The 17,188-nt window shown below is 36.3% G+C and overlaps 3 non-coding genes across 3 annotated transcripts; all 3 read right to left on the bottom strand.

The window, feature by feature from the left end:
* Positions 1 to 3,225: 3,225 nt before the first annotated feature.
* Trnat-agu lies at positions 3,226 to 3,298 on the bottom strand. Its single transcript has one exon. It is a non-coding gene; the product is annotated as a tRNA-Thr (tRNA).
* Positions 3,299 to 9,041: 5,743 nt separating this feature from the next.
* Positions 9,042 to 9,114, bottom strand: Trnat-agu. The gene has a single exon. It is a non-coding gene; the product is annotated as a tRNA-Thr (tRNA).
* Positions 9,115 to 9,525: 411 nt separating this feature from the next.
* Positions 9,526 to 9,598, bottom strand: Trnat-ugu. Its single transcript has one exon. It is a non-coding gene; the product is annotated as a tRNA-Thr (tRNA).
* Between the last annotated feature and the right edge of the window lie 7,590 nt (positions 9,599 to 17,188).

Genomic DNA, 17,188 nt, shown 5'->3' with positions numbered 1-17,188 from the left:
TTCCACAGCACAAAGAACAATTTACAAAAAAATCAACGAGATTTTCAACGATACTACGAGTCCTGGTCTCTTACTAGGAAGAGCAGATCCATGCAGCACAATTAGTTATTATGATTTGGTGTTTAAATATCAGCATGGAAAATACCTATGGAATTGTGCCCGAGTAGGCAGTCAAAATTAGACTACCAAGAAAATAATCATTATAACTAGCAATTTAACGGTATTCTGCGCTAAAATAGAACTTATTTTAACGATTCTATCAGTTCTTTCTCTGTTTTCTAAGAGACACGGGATGATTATGATGACATTTCTTACAGGTCCCAATGAGACTCGAACTCGTGATCTCCTGCTTACTAGGCAGGCGCTTTGCCATCTAAGCCATAGTACCACAAAACATCTTCATAGGACAACAATTGCAAAAGTGGTCATGACGTCACAACAGCAGTTTTACAATTGATTACTTCTATTTTAAAGTTCCCAACTGTTCCACAGCACAAAGAACAATTTACAAAAAAATCAACGAGATTTTCAACGATACTACGAGTCCTGGTCTCTTACTAGGAAGAGCAGATCCATGCTGCACAATTAGTTATTATGATTTGGTGTTTAAATATCAGCATGGAAAATACCTATGGAATTGTGCCCGAGTAGGCAGTCAAAATTAGACTACCAAGAAAATAATCATTATAACTAGCAATTTAACGGTATTCTGCGCTAAAATAGAACTTAATTTATCGATTCTATCAGTTCTTTTTCTGTTTTCTAAGAGACACGGGATAATTATGATGACATTTCTTACAGGCCCCAATGAGACTCGAACTCGTGATATCCTGCTTACTAGGCAGGCGCTTTGCCATCTAAGCCATAGTACCACAAAACAGCTTCATAGGACAACAATTTCAAAAGTGGTCATGACGTCACAACAGCAGTTTTACAATTGATTACTTCTATTTTAAAGTTCCCAACTGTTCCACAGCACAAAGAACAATTTACAAAAAAATCAACGAGATTTTCAACGATACTACGAGTCCTGGTCTCTTACTAGGAAGAGCAGATCCATGCAGCACAATTAGTTATTATGATTTGGTGTTTAAATTTCAGCATGGAAAATACCTATGGAATTGTGCCCGAGTAGGCAGTCAAAATTAGACTACCAAGAAAATAATCATTATAACTAGCAATTTAACGGTATTCTGCACTAAAATAGAACTTATTTTAACGATTCTCTCAGTTCTTTTTCTGTTTTCTAAGAGACACGGGATGATTATGATGACATTTCTTACAGGTCCCAATGAGACTCGAACTCGTGATATCCTGCTTACTAGGCAGGCGCTTTGCCATCTAAGCCATAGTACCACAAAACATCTTCATAGGACAACAATTGCAAAAGTGGTCATGACGTCACAACAGCAGTTTTACAATTGATTACTTCTATTTTAAAGTTCCCAACTGTTCCACAGCACAAAGAACAATTTACAAAAAAATCAACGAGATTTTCAACGATACTACGAGTCCTGGTCTCTTACTAGGAAGAGCAGATCCATGCTGCACAATTAGTTATTATGATTTGGTGTTTAAATATCAGCATGGAAAATACCTATGGAATTGTGCCCGAGTAGGCAGTCAAAATTAGACTACCAAGAAAATAATCATTATAACTAGCATTTTAACGGTATTCTGCGCTAAAATAGAACTTATTTTAACGATTCTTTCAGTTCTTTTTCTGTTTTCTAAGAGACACGGGATGATGATGATGACATTTCTTACAGGTCCCAACGAGACTCGAACTCGTGATATCCTGCTTACTAGGCTGGCGCTTTGCCATTTAACCCATAGGACCACGAAACAGCTTCATAGGACAACAATTTCAAAAGTGGTCATGACGTCACAACAGCAGTTTAACAATTGATTACTTCTATTTTAAAGTTCCCAACTGTTCCAAAGCACAAAGAACAATTTACAAAAAAAAAATCAACGAGATTTTCAACGATACTACGAGTCCTGGTCTCTTACTAGGAAGAGCAGATCCATGCTGCACAATTAGTTATTATGATTTGGTGTTTAAATATCAGCATGGAAAATACCTATGGAATTGTGCCCGAGTAGGCAGTCAAAATTAGACTACCAAGAAAATAATCATTATAACTAGCAATTTAACGGTATTCTGCGCTAAAATAGAACTTATTTTAACGATTCTCTCAGTTCTTTTTCTGTTTTCTAAGAGACACGGGATGATTATGATGACATTTCTTACAGGTCCCAATGAGACTCGAACTCGTGATATCCTGCTTACTAGGCAGGCGCTTTGCCATCTAAGCCATAGTACCACAAAACATCTTCATAGGACAACAATTGCAAAAGTGGTCATGACGTCACAACAGCAGTTTTACAATTGATTACTTCTATTTTAAAGTTCCCAACTGTTCCACAGCACAAAGAACAATTTACAAAAAAATCAACGAGATTTTCAACGATACTACGAGTCCTGGTCTCTTACTAGGAAGAGCAGATCCATGCTGCACAATTAGTTATTATGATTTGGTGTTTAAATATCAGCATGGAAAATACCTATGGAATTGTGCCCGAGTAGGCAGTCAAAATTAGACTACCAAGAAAATAATCATTATAACTAGCATTTTAACGGTATTCTGCGCTAAAATAGAACTTATTTTAACGATTCTTTCAGTTCTTTTTCTGTTTTCTAAGAGACACGGGATGATGATGATGACATTTCTTACAGGTCCCAACGAGACTCGAACTCGTGATATCCTGCTTACTAGGCTGGCGCTTTGCCATTTAACCCATAGGACCACAAAACAGCTTCAAAGGACAACAATTTCAAAAGTGGTCATGACGTCACAACAGCAGTTTAACAATTGATTACTTCTATTTTAAAGTTCCCAACTGTTCCAAAGCACAAAGAACAATTTACAAAAAAAAAATCAACGAGATTTTCAACGATACTACGAGTCCTGGTCTCTTACTAGGAAGAGCAGATCCATGCTGCACAATTAGTTATTATGATTTGGTGTTTAAATATCAGCATGGAAAATACCTATGGAATTGTGCCCGAGTAGGCAGTCAAAATTAGACTACCAAGAAAATAATCATTATAACTAGCAATTTAACGGTATTCTGCGCTAAAATAGAACTTAATTTATCGATTCTATCAGTTCTTTTTCTGTTTTCTAAGAGACACGGGATAATTATGATGACATTTCTTACAGGCCCCAACGAGACTCGAACTCGTGATCTCCTGCTTACTAGGCAGGCGCTTTGCCATCTAAGCCATAGTACCACAAAACAGCTTCATAGGACAACAATTTCAAAAGTGGTCATGACGTCACAACAGCAGTTTTACAATTGATTACTTCTATTTTAAAGTTCCCAACTGTTCCACAGCACAAAGAACAATTTACAAAAAAATCAACGAGATTTTCAACGATACTACGAGTCCTGGTCTCTTACTAGGAAGAGCAGATCCATGCAGCACAATTAGTTATTATGATTTGGTGTTTAAATATCAGCATGGAAAATACCTATGGAATTGTGGCCGAGTAGGCAGTCAAAATTAGACTACCAAGAAAATAATCATTATAACTAGCAATTTAACGGTATTCTGCGCTAAAATAGAACTTATTTTAACGATTCTCTCAGTTCTTTTTCTGTTTTCTAAGAGACACGGGATGATTATGATGACATTTCTTACAGGTCCCAATGAGACTCGAACTCGTGATATCCTGCTTACTAGGCAGGCGCTTTGCCATCTAAGCCATAGTACCATAAAACATCTTCATAGGACAACAATTGCAAAAGTGGTCATGACGTCACAACAGCAGTTTTACAATTGATTACTTCTATTTTAAAGTTCCCAACTGTTCCACAGCACAAAGAACAATTTACAAAAAAATCAACGAGATTTTCAACGATACTACGAGTCCTGGTCTCTTACTAGGAAGAGCAGATCCATGCTGCACAATTAGTTATTATGATTTGGTGTTTAAATATCAGCATGGAAAATACCTATGGAATTGTGCCCGAGTAGGCAGTCAAAATTAGACTACCAAGAAAATAATCATTATAACTAGCAATTTAACGGTATTCTGCGCTAAAATAGAACTTAATTTATCGATTCTATCAGTTCTTTTTCTGTTTTCTAAGAGACACGGGATAATTATGATGACATTTCTTACAGGCCCCAACGAGACTCGAACTCGTGATATCCTGCTCACTAGGCAGGCGCTTTGCCATCTAAGCCATAGTACCACAAAACAGCTTCATAGGACAACAATTTCAAAAGTGGTCATGACGTCACAACAGCAGTTTTACAATTGATTACTTCTATTTTAAAGTTCCCAACTGTTCCACAGCACAAAGAACAATTTACAAAAAAATCAACGAGATTTTCAACGATACTACGAGTCCTGGTCTCTTACTAGGAAGAGCAGATCCATGCAGCACAATTAGTTATTATGATTTGGTGTTTAAATATCAGCATGGAAAATACCTATGGAATTGTGCCCGAGTAGGCAGTCAAAATTAGACTACCAAGAAAATAATCATTATAACTAGCAATTTAACGGTATTCTGCGCTAAAATAGAACTTAATTTATCGATTCTATCAGTTCTTTTTCTGTTTTCTAAGAGACACGGGATGATTATGATGACATTTCTTACAGGTCCCAATGAGACTCGAACTCGTGATATCCTGCTTACTAGGCAGGCGCTTTGCCATCTAAGCCATAGTACCATAAAACATCTTCATAGGACAACAATTGCAAAAGTGGTCATGACGTCACAACAGCAGTTTTACAATTGATTACTTCTATTTTAAAGTTCCCAACTGTTCCACAGCACAAAGAACAATTTACAAAAAAATCAACGAGATTTTCAACGATACTACGAGTCCTGGTCTCTTACTAGGAAGAGCAGATCCATGCTGCACAATTAGTTATTATGATTTGGTGTTTAAATATCAGCATGGAAAATACCTATGGAATTGTGCCCGAGTAGGCAGTCAAAATTAGACAACCAAGAAAATAATCATTATAACTAGCATTTTAACGGTATTCTGCGCTAAAATAGAACTTATTTTAACGATTCTTTCAGTTCTTTTTCTGTTTTCTAAGAGACACGGGATGATGATGATGACATTTCTTACAGGTCCCAACGAGACTCGAACTCGTGATATCCTGCATACTAGGCTGGCGCTTTGCCATTTAACCCATAGGACCACAAAACAGCTTCATAGGACAACAATTTCAAAAGTGGTCATGACGTCACAACAGCAGTTTAACAATTGATTACTTCTATTTTAAAGTTCCCAACTGTTCCAAAGCACAAAGAACAATTTACAAAAAAAAAATCAACGAGATTTTCAACGATACTACGAGTCCTGGTCTCTTACTAGGAAGAGCAGATCCATGCTGCACAATTAGTTATTATGATTTGGTGTTTAAATATCAGCATGGAAAATACCTATGGAATTGTGCCCGAGTAGGCAGTCAAAATTAGACTACCAAGAAAATAATCATTATAACTAGCAATTTAACGGTATTCTGCGCTAAAATAGAACTTAATTTATCGATTCTATCAGTTCTTTTTCTGTTTTCTAAGAGACACGGGATAATTATGATGACATTTCTTACAGGCCCCAACGAGACTCGAACTCGTGATATCCTGCTCACTAGGCAGGCGCTTTGCCATCTAAGCCATAGTACCACAAAACAGCTTCATAGGACAACAATTGCAAAAATGGTCATGACGTCACAACAGCAGTTTTACAATTGATTACTTCGATTTTAAAGTTCCCAACTGTTCCACAGCACAAAGAACAATTTACAAAAAAATCAACGAGATTTTCAACGATACTACGAGTCCTGGTCTCTTACTAGGAAGAGCAGATCCATGCAGCACAATTAGTTATTATGATTTGGTGTTTAAATATCAGCATGGAAAATACCTATGGAATTGTGCCCGAGTAGGCAGTCAAAATTAGACTACCAAGAAAATAATCATTATAACTAGCAATTTAACGGTATTCTGCGCTAAAATAGAACTTAATTTATCGATTCTATCAGTTCTTTTTCTGTTTTCTAAGAGACACGGGATAATTATGATGACATTTCTTACAGGTCCCAACGAGACTCGAACTCGTGATATCCTGCTTACTAGGCTGGCGCTTTGCCATTTAACCCATAGGACCACAAAACATCTTCATAGGACAACAATTTCAAAAGTGGTCATGACGTCACAACAGCAGTTTAACAATTGATTACTTCTATTTTAAAGTTCCCAACTGTTCCAAAGCACAAAGAACAATTTACAAAAAAATCAACGAGATTTTCAACGATACTACGAGTCCTGGTCTCTTACTAGGAAGAGCAGATCCATGCAGCACAATTAGTTATTATGATTTGATGTTTAAATATCAGCATGGAAAATACCTATGGAATTGTGCCCGAGTAGGCAGTCAAAATTAGACTACCAAGAAAATAATCATTATAACTAGCAATTTAACGGTATTCTGCGCTAAAATAGAACTTATTTTAACGATTCTCTCAGTTCTTTTTCTGTTTTCTAAGAGACACGGGATGATTATGATGACATTTCTTACAGGTCCCAATGAGACTCGAACTCCTGATATCCTGCTTACTAGGCAGGCGCTTTGCCATCTAAGCCATAGTACCACAAAACATCTTCATAGGACAACAATTGCAAAAGTGGTCATGACGTCACAACAGCAGTTTTACAATTGATTACTTCTATTTTAAAGTTCCCAACTGTTCCACAGCACAAAGAACAATTTACAAAAAAATCAACGAGATTTTCAACGATACTACGAGTCCTGGTCTCTTACTAGGAAGAGCAGATCCATGCTGCAGAATTAGTTTTTATGATTTGGTGTTTAAATATCAGCATGGAAAATACCTATGGAATTGTGCCCGAGTAGGCAGTCAAAATTAGACTACCAAGAAAATAATCATTATAACTAGCATTTTAACGGTATTCTGCGCTAAAATAGAACTTGTTTTAACGATTCTTTCAGTTCTTTTTCTGTTTTCTAAGAGACACGGGATGATGATGATGACATTTCTTACAGGTCCCAACGAGACTCGAACTCGTGATCTCCTGCTTACTAGGCTGGCGCTTTGCCATTTAACCCATAGGACCACGAAACAGCTTCATAGGACAACAATTTCAAAAGTGGTCATGACGTCACAACAGCAGTTTAACAATTGATTACTTCTATTTTAAAGTTCCCAACTGTTCCAAAGCACAAAGAACAATTTACAAAAAAAAAATCAACGAGATTTTCAACGATACTACGAGTCCTGGTCTCTTACTAGGAAGAGCAGATCCATGCTGCACAATTAGTTATTATGATTTGGTGTTTAAATATCAGCATGGAAAATACCTATGGAATTGTGCCCGAGTAGGCAGTCAAAATTAGACTACCAAGAAAATAATCATTATAACTAGCAATTTAACGGTATTCTGCGCTAAAATAGAACTTAATTTATCGATTCTATCAGTTCTTTTTCTGTTTTCTAAGAGACACGGGATAATTATGATGACATTTCTTACAGGCCCCAACGAGACTCGAACTCGTGATATCCTGCTTACTAGGCAGGCGCTTTGCCATCTAAGCCATAGTACCACAAAACAGCTTCATAGGACAACAATTTCAAAAGTGGTCATGACGTCACAACAGCAGTTTTACAATTGATTACTTCTATTTTAAAGTTCCCAACTGTTCCACAGCACAAAGAACAATTTACAAAAAAATCAACGAGATTTTCAACGATACTACGAGTCCTGGTCTCTTACTAGGAAGAGCAGATCCATGCAGCACAATTAGTTATTATGATTTGGTGTTTAAATATCAGCATGGAAAATACCTATGGAATTGTGCCCGAGTAGGCAGTCAAAATTAGACTACCAAGAAAATAATCATTATAACTAGCAATTTAACGGTATTCTGCGCTAAAATAGAAATTATTTTAACGATTCTATCAGTTCTTTCTCTGTTTTCTAAGAGACACGGGATGATTATGATGACATTTCTTACAGGTCCCAATGAGACTCGAACTCGTAATATCCTGCTTACTAGGCAGGCGCTTTGCCATCTAAGCCATAGTACCACAAAACATCTTCATAGGACAACAATTGCAAAAATGGTCATGACGTCACAACAGCAGTTTTACAATTGATTACTTCTATTTTAAAGTTCCCAACTGTTCCACAGCACAAAGAACAATTTACAAAAAAATCAACGAGATTTTCAACGATACTACGAGTCCTGGTCTCTTACTAGGAAGAGCAGATCCATGCTGCACAATTAGTTATTATGATTTGGTGTTTAAATATCAGCATGGAAAATACCTATGGAATTGTGCCCGAGTAGGCAGTCAAAATTAGACTACGAAGAAAATAATCATTATAACTAGCATTTTAACGGTATTCTGCGCTAAAATAGAACTTATTTTAACGATTCTTTCAGTTCTTTTTCTGTTTTCTAAGAGACACGGGATGATGATGATGACATTTCTTACAGGTCCCAACGAGACTCGAACTCGTGATCTCCTGCTTACTAGGCTGGCGCTTTGCCATTTAACCCATAGGACCACGAAACAGCTTCATAGGACAACAATTTCAAAAGTGGTCATGACGTCACAACAGCAGTTTAACAATTGATTACTTCTATTTTAAAGTTCCCAACTGTTCCAAAGCACAAAGAACAATTTACAAAAAAAAAATCAACGAGATTTTCAACGATACTACGAGTCCTGGTCTCTTACTAGGAAGAGCAGATCCATGCTGCACAATTAGTTATTATGATTTGGTGTTTAAATATCAGCATGGAAAATACCTATGGAATTGTGCCCGAGTAGGCAGTCAAAATTAGACTACCAAGAAAATAATCATTATAACTAGCAATTTAACGGTATTCTGCGCTAAATAGAACTTAATTTATCGATTCTATCAGTTCTTTTTCTGTTTTCTAAGAGACACGGGATAATTATGATGACATTTCTTACAGGCCCCAACGAGACTCGAACTCGTGATCTCCTGCTTACTAGGCAGGCGCTTTGCCATCTAAGCCATAGTACCACAAAACAGCTTCATAGGACAACAATTTCAAAAGTGGTCATGACGTCACAACAGCAGTTTTACAATTGATTACTTCTATTTTAAAGTTCCCAACTGTTCCACAGCACAAAGAACAATTTACAAAAAAATCAACGAGATTTTCAACGATACTACGAGTCCTGGTCTCTTACTAGGAAGAGCAGATCCATGCAGCACAATTAGTTTTTATGATTTGGTGTTTAAATATCAGCATGGAAAATACCTATGGAATTGTGCCCGAGTAGGCAGTCAAAATTAGACTACCAAGAAAATAATCATTATAACTAGCAATTTAACGGTATTCTGCGCTAAAATATAATTTATTTTAACGATTCTATCAGTTCTTCTTCTGTTTTCTAAGAGACACGTTATGATTATGATGACATTTCTTACAGGTCCCAACGAGACTCGAACTCGTGATCTCCTGCTTACAAGGCAGGCGCTTTGCCAACTAACCCATAGGACCACAAACTTTTTTCATAGGACAACAATTTCAAAAGTGGTCATGACGTCACAACAGCAGTTTAACAATTGATTACTTCTATTTTAAAGTTCCCAACTGTTCCAAAGCACAAAGAACAATTTACAAAAAACAATCAACGAGATTTCAAACGATACTACGAGTCCTGGTCTCTTACTAGGAAGAGCAGATCCATGCTGCACAATTAGTTTTTATGATTTGGTGTTTAAATATCAGCATGGAAAATACCTATGGAATTGTCCCCGAGTAGGCAATCAAAATTAGACTACCAAGAAAATAATCATTATAACTAGCTATTTAACGGTATTCTGCGCTAAAATAGAACTTATTTTAACGATTCTATCAGTTCTTTTTCTGTTTTCTAAGAGACACGAGATGATTATGATGACATTTCTTACAGGTCTTAACGAGACTCGAACTCGTTATCTTCTGCTTACTAGGCAGGCGCTTTGCCATCTAATCCATAGGATCTAAGAATTATTCAAAGGACAACAATTTCAAAAGTGGTCATGACGTCACAACAGCAGTTTTACAATTGATTACTTCTTTTTTAAAGTTCCCAACTGTTCCACAGCACAAAGAACAATTTACAAAAAAATCAACGAGATTTTCAACGATACTACGAGTCCTGGTCTCTTACTAGGAAGAGCAGATCAATGCAGCACAATTAGTTATTATGATTTGGTGTTTAAATTTCAGCATGGAAAATACCTGTGGAATTGTGCCCGAGTAGGCAGTCAAAATTAGCTTACCTAGAAAATAATTATTATAACTAGCAATTTAACGGTATTCTGCGCTAAAATAGAACTTATTTTAACGATTCTATCAGTTCTTTCTCTGTTTTCTAAGAGACACGGGATGATTATGATGACATTTCTTACAGGTCCCAATGAGACTCGAACTCGTGATATCCTGCTTACTAGGCAGGCGCTTTGCCATCTAAGCCATAGTACCACAAAACATCTTCATAGGACAACAATTGCAAAAATGGTCATGACGTCACAACAGCAGTTTTACAATTTATTACTTCTATTTTAAAGTTCCCAACTGTTCCACAGCACAAAGAACAATTTACAAAAAAATCAACGAGATTTTCAACGATACTACGAGTCCTGGTCTCTTACTAGGAAGAGCAGATCCATGCTGCACAATTAGTTATTATGATTTGGTGTTTAAATATCAGCATGGAAAATACCTATGGAATTGTGCCCGAGTAGGCAGTCAAAATTAGACTACCAAGAAAATAATCATTATAACTAGCATTTTAACGGTATTCTGCGCTAAAATAGAATTTATTTTAACGATTCTTTCAGTTCTTTTTCTGTTTTCTAAGAGACACGAGATGATTATGATGACATTTCTTACAGGTCTTAACGAGACTCGAACTCGTGATCTTCTGCTTACTAGGCAGGCGCTTTGCCATCTAATCCATAGGATCTAAGAATTTTTCAAAGGACAACAATTTCAAAAGTGGTCATGACGTCACAACAGCAGTTTTACAATTGATTACTTCTTTTTTAAAGTTCCCAACTGTTCCACAGCACAAAGAACAATTTACAAAAAAATCAACGAGATTTTCAACGATACTACGAGTCCTGGTCTCTTACTAGGAAGAGCAGATCAATGCAGCACAATTAGTTATTATGATTTGGTGTTTAAATTTCAGCATGGAAAATACCTGTGGAATTGTGCCCGAGTAGGCAGTCAAAATTAGCTTACCTAGAAAATAATTATTATAACTAGCAATTTAACGGTATTCTGCGCTAAAATAGAACTTATTTTAACGATTCTATCAGTTCTTTCTCTGTTTTCTAAGAGACACGGGATGATTATGATGACATTTCTTACAGGTCCCAATGAGACTCGAACTCGTGATATCCTGCTTACTAGGCAGGCGCTTTGCCATCTAAGCCATAGTACCACAAAACATCTTCATAGGACAACAATTTCAAAAATGGTCATGACGTCACAACAGCAGTTTTACAATTGATTACTTCTATTTTAAAGTTCCCAACTGTTCCACAGCACAAAGAACAATTTACAAAAAAATCAACGAGATTTTCAACGATACTACGAGTCCTAGTCTCTTACTAGGAAGAGCAGATCCATGCTGCACAATTAGTTATTATGATTTGGTGTTTTAATATCAGCATGGAAAATACCTATGGAATTGTGCCCGAGTAGGCAGTCAAAATTAGATTACCAAGAAAATAATCATTATAACTAGCAATTTAAGGGTATTCTGCGCTAAAATAGAACTTATTTTAACGATTCTATCAGTTCTTTTTCTGTTTTCTAAGAGACACGGGATGATTATGATGACATTTCTTTCAGGTCCCAACGAGACTCGAACTCGTGATCTCCTGCTTACAAGGCAGGCGCTTTGCCATCTAATCCATAGGATCAAAGAACTTTTCAAAGGACAACAATTTCATAAGTGGTCATGACGTCACAACAGCAGTTTTACAATTGATTACTTCTATTTTAAATTTCCCAACTGTTCCACAGCACAAAGAACAATTTACAAAAAACAATCAACGAGATTTTCAACGATACTACGAGTCCTGGTCTCTTACTAGGAAGAGCAGATCCATGCTGCACAATTAGTTTTTATGATTTGGTGTTTAAATATCAGCATGGAAAATACCTATGGAATTGTGCCCGATTAGGTGGTCAAAATTAGATTACCAAGAAAATAATCATTATAACTAGCAATTTAACGGTATTCAGCGCAAAAATAGAACTTATTTTAACGATTCTATCAGTTCTTTTTCTGTTTTCTAAGAGACACGGGATGATTGTGATGACATTTCTTACAGGTCCCAACGATACTCGAACTCGTGATCTCCTGCTTACAAGGCAGGCGCTTTGCCATCTAAGCCATAGTACCACAGAACTTTTTCATAGGCCAACAATTTCAAAAGTGGTCATGACGTCACAACAGCAGTTTAACAATTGATTACTTCTATTTTAAAGTTCCCAACTGTTCCAAAGCACAAAGAACAATTTACAAAAAACAATCAACGAGATTTTCAACGATACTACGAGTCCTGGTCTCTTACTAGGAAGAGCAGATCCATGCTGCACAATTAGTTTTTATGATTTGGTGTTTAAATATCAGCATGGAAAATACCTATGGAATTGTGCCCGAGTAGGCGGTCAAAATTAGATTACCAAGAAAATAATCATTATAACTAGCAATTTAACGGTATTCAGCGCTAAAATAGAACTTATTTTAACGATTCTATCAGTTCTTTTTCTGTTTTCTAAGAGACACGGGATGATTGTGATAACATTTCTTACAGGTCCCAACGATACTCGAACTCGTGATCTCCTGCTTACAAGGCAGGCGCTTTGCCATCTAAGCCATAGTACCACAAAATTTTTTCATAGGCCAACAATTTCAAAAGTGGTCATGACGTCACAACAGCAGTTTAACAATTGATTACTTCTATTTTAAAGTTCCCAACTGTTCCACAGCACAAAGAACCATTTACCAAAAAATCAACGAGATTTTCAACGATTCTACGAGTCCTGGTCTCTTACTAGGAAGAGCAGATCCATGCTGCACAATTAGTTTTTATGATTTGGTGTTTAAATATCAGCATGGAAAATTCCTATGGAATTGTGCCTGAGTTGGCAGTCAAAATTAGACTACCAAGAAAATAATCATTATAACTAGCAATTTAACGGTATTCTGCGCTAAAATAGAACTTGTTTTAACGATACTATCAGTTCTTTTTCTGTTTTCTAAGAGACACGGGATGATTATGATGACATTTCTTACAGGTCCCAACGAGACTCGAACTCCTGATCTCCTGCTTACTAGGCAGGCCCTTTTCCATCTAAGCCATAGTACCACAAATCTTATTTATAGGACAACAATTTCTTAAGTGGTCATGACGTCACAACAGCAGTTTTACAATTGATTACTTCCATTTTAAATTTCCCAACTGTTCCACAGCACAAAGAAAAATTTACAAAAAAATCAACGAGATTTTCAACGATACTACGAGTCCTAGTCTCTTACTAGGAAGAGCAGATCCATGCTGCACAATTAGTTATTATGATTTGGTGTTTTAATATCAGCATGGAAAATACCTATGGAATTGTGCCCGAGTAGGCAGTCAAAATTAGATTACCAAGAAAATAATCATTATAACTAGCAATTTAAGGGTATTCTGCGCTAAAATAGAACTTATTTTAACGATTCTATCAGTTCTTTTTCTGTTTTCTAAGAGACACGGGATGATTATGATGACATTTCTTTCAGGTCCCAACGAGACTCGAACTCGTGATCTCCTGCTTACAAGGCAGGCGCTTTGCCATCTAATCCATAGGATCAAAGAACTTTTCAAAGGACAACAATTTCAAAAGTGGTCATGACGTCACAACAGCAGTTTTACAATTGATTACTTCTATTTTAAAGTTACCAACTGTTCCAAAGCAAAAAGAACAATTTACAAAAAAAAATCAACGAGATTTTCAACGATACTACGAGTCCTGGTCTCTTACTAGGAAGAGCAGATCCATGCTGAACAATTAGTTATTATGATTTGGTGTTTAAATATCAGCATGGAAAATACCTATGGAATTGTGCCTGAGTTGGCAGTCAAAATTAGACTACCAAGAAAATAATCATTATAACTAGCAATTTAACGGTATTCTGCGCTAAAATAGAACTTGTTTTAACGATACTATCAGTTCTTTTTCTGTTTTCTAAGAGACACGGGATGATTATGATGACATTTCTTACAGGTCCCAACGAGACTCGAACTCGTGATCTCCTGCTTACTAGGCAGGCCCTTTTCCATCTAAGCCATAGTACCACAAATCTTATTTATAGGACAACAATTTCTTAAGTGGTCATGACGTCACAACAGCAGTTTTACAATTGATTACTTCTATTTTAAATTTCCCAACTGTTCCACAGCACAAAGAAAAATTTACAAAAAAATCAACGAGATTTTCAACGATACTACGAGTCCTAGTCTCTTACTAGGAAGAGCAGATCCATGCTGAACAATTAGTTATTATTATTTGGTGTTTAAATATCAGCATGGAAAATACCTATGGAATTGTGCCCGAGTAGGCAGTCAAAATTAGACTACTAAGAAAATAATCATTATAACTAGCAATTTAACGGTATTCTGCGCTAAAATATAATTTATTTTAACGATTCTATCAGTTCTTCTTCTGTTTTCTAAGAGACACGGGATGATTATGATGACATTTCTTACAGGTCCCAACGAGACTCGAACTCGTGATCTCCTGCTTACAAGGCAGGCGCTTTGCCAACTAACCCATAAAAAAACTTTTTTCATAGGACAACAATTTCAAAAGTGGTCATGACGTCACAACAGCAGTTTAACAATTGATTACTTCTATTTTAAAGTTCCCAACTGTTCCAAAGCACAAAGAACAATTTACAAAAAACAATCAACGAGATTTCAAACGATACTACGAGTCCTGGTCTCTTACTAGGAAGAGCAGATCCATGCTGCACAATTAGTTTTTATGATTTGGTTTTTAAATATCAGCATGGAAAATTCCTATGGAATTGTGCCTGAGTTGGCAGTCAAAATTAGACTACCAAGAAAATAATCATTATAACTAGCAATTTAACGGTATTCTGCGCTAAAATAGATCTTATTTTAACGATACTATCAGTTCTTTTTCTGTTTTCTAAGAGACACGGGATGATTATGATGACATTTCTTACAGGTCCCAACGAGACTCGAACTCGTGATCTCCTGCTTACTAGGCAGGCCCTTTTCCATCTAAGCCATAGTACCACAAATCTTATTTATAGGACAACAATTTCTTAAGTGGTCATGACGTCACAACAGCAGTTTTACAATTGATTACTTCTATTTTAAATTTCCCAACTGTTCCACAGCACAAAGAAAAATTTACAAAAAAATCAACGAGATTTTCAACGATACTACGAGTCCTAGTCTCTTACTAGGAAGAGCAGATCCATGCTGCACAATTAGTTATTATGATTTGGTGTTTTAATATCAGCATGGAAAATACCTATGGAATTGTGCCCGAGTAGGCAGTCAAAATTAGATTACCAAGAAAATAATCATTATAACTAGCAATTTAAGGGTGTTCTGCGCTAAAATAGAACTTATTTTAACGATTCTATCAGTTCTTTTTCTGTTTTCTAAGAGACACGGGATGATTATGATGACATTTCTTTCAGGTCCCAACGAGACTCGAACTCGTGATCTCCTGCTTACAAGGCAGGCGCTTTGCCATCTAATCCATAGGATCAAAGAACTTTTCAAAGGACAACAATTTCAAAAGTGGTCATGACATCACAACAGCAGTTTTACAATTGATTACTTCTATTTTAAAGTTCCCAACTGTTCCAAAGCACAAAGAACAATTTACAAAAAACAATCAACGAGATTTTCAACGATACTACGAGTCCTGGTCTCTTACTAGGAAGAGCAGATCCATGCTGCACAATTAGTTTTTATGATTTGGTGTTTAAATATCAGCATGGAAAATACCTATGGAATTGTGCCCGATTAGGTGGTCAAAATTAGATTACCAAGAAAATAATCATTATAACTAGCAATTTAACGGTATTCAGCGCAAAAATAGAACTTATTTTAACGATTCTATCAGTTCTTTTTCTGTTTTCTAAGAGACACGGGATGATTGTGATGACATTTCTTACAGGTCCCAACGATACTCGAACTCGTGATCTCCTGCTTACAAGGCAGGCGCTTTGCCATCTAAGCCATAGTACCACAGAACTTTTTCATAGGCCAACAATTTCAAAAGTGGTCATGACGTCACAACAGCAGTTTAACAATTGATTACTTCTATTTTAAAGTTCCCAACTGTTCCAAAGCACAAAGAACAATTTACAAAAAACAATCAACGAGATTTTCAACGATACTACGAATCCTGGTCTCTTACTAGGAAGAGCAGATCCATGCTGCACAATTAGTTTTTATGATTTGGTGTTTAAATATCAGCATGGAAAATACCTATGGAATTGTGCCCGATTAGGTGGTCAAAATTAGATTACCAAGAAAATAATCATTATAACTAGCAATTTAACGGTATTCAGCGCAAAAATAGAACTTATTTTAACGATTCTATCAGTTCTTTTTCTGTTTTCTAAGAGACACGGGATGATTGTGATGACATTTCTTACAGGTCCCAACGATACTCGAACTCGTGATCTCCTGCTTACAAGGCAGGCGCTTTGCCATCTAAGCCATAGTACCACAGTACTTTTTCATAGGCCAACAATTTCAAAAGTGGTCATGACGTCACAACAGCAGTTTAACAATTGATTACTTCTATTTTAAAGTTCCCAACTGTTCCAAAGCACAAAGAACAATTTACAAAAAACAATCAACGAGATTTTCAACGATACTACGAATCCTGGTCTCTTACTAGGAAGAGCAGATCCATGCTGCACAATTAGTTTTTATGATTTGGTGTTTAAATATCAGCATGGAAAATACCTATGGAATTGTGCCCGAGTAGGCGGTCAAAATTAGATTACCAAGAAAATAATCATTATAACTAGCAATTTAACGGTATTCA

The sequence above is a fragment of the Daphnia pulex genome, chromosome 5 (assembly GCF_021134715.1).
Source record: "Daphnia pulex isolate KAP4 chromosome 5, ASM2113471v1".
Classification (NCBI taxonomy): domain Eukaryota; kingdom Metazoa; phylum Arthropoda; class Branchiopoda; order Diplostraca; family Daphniidae; genus Daphnia; species Daphnia pulex.
The sequence above is the reverse complement of the archived record's forward strand: the minus strand, read 5'-3'. Positions and strand labels throughout refer to the sequence as shown.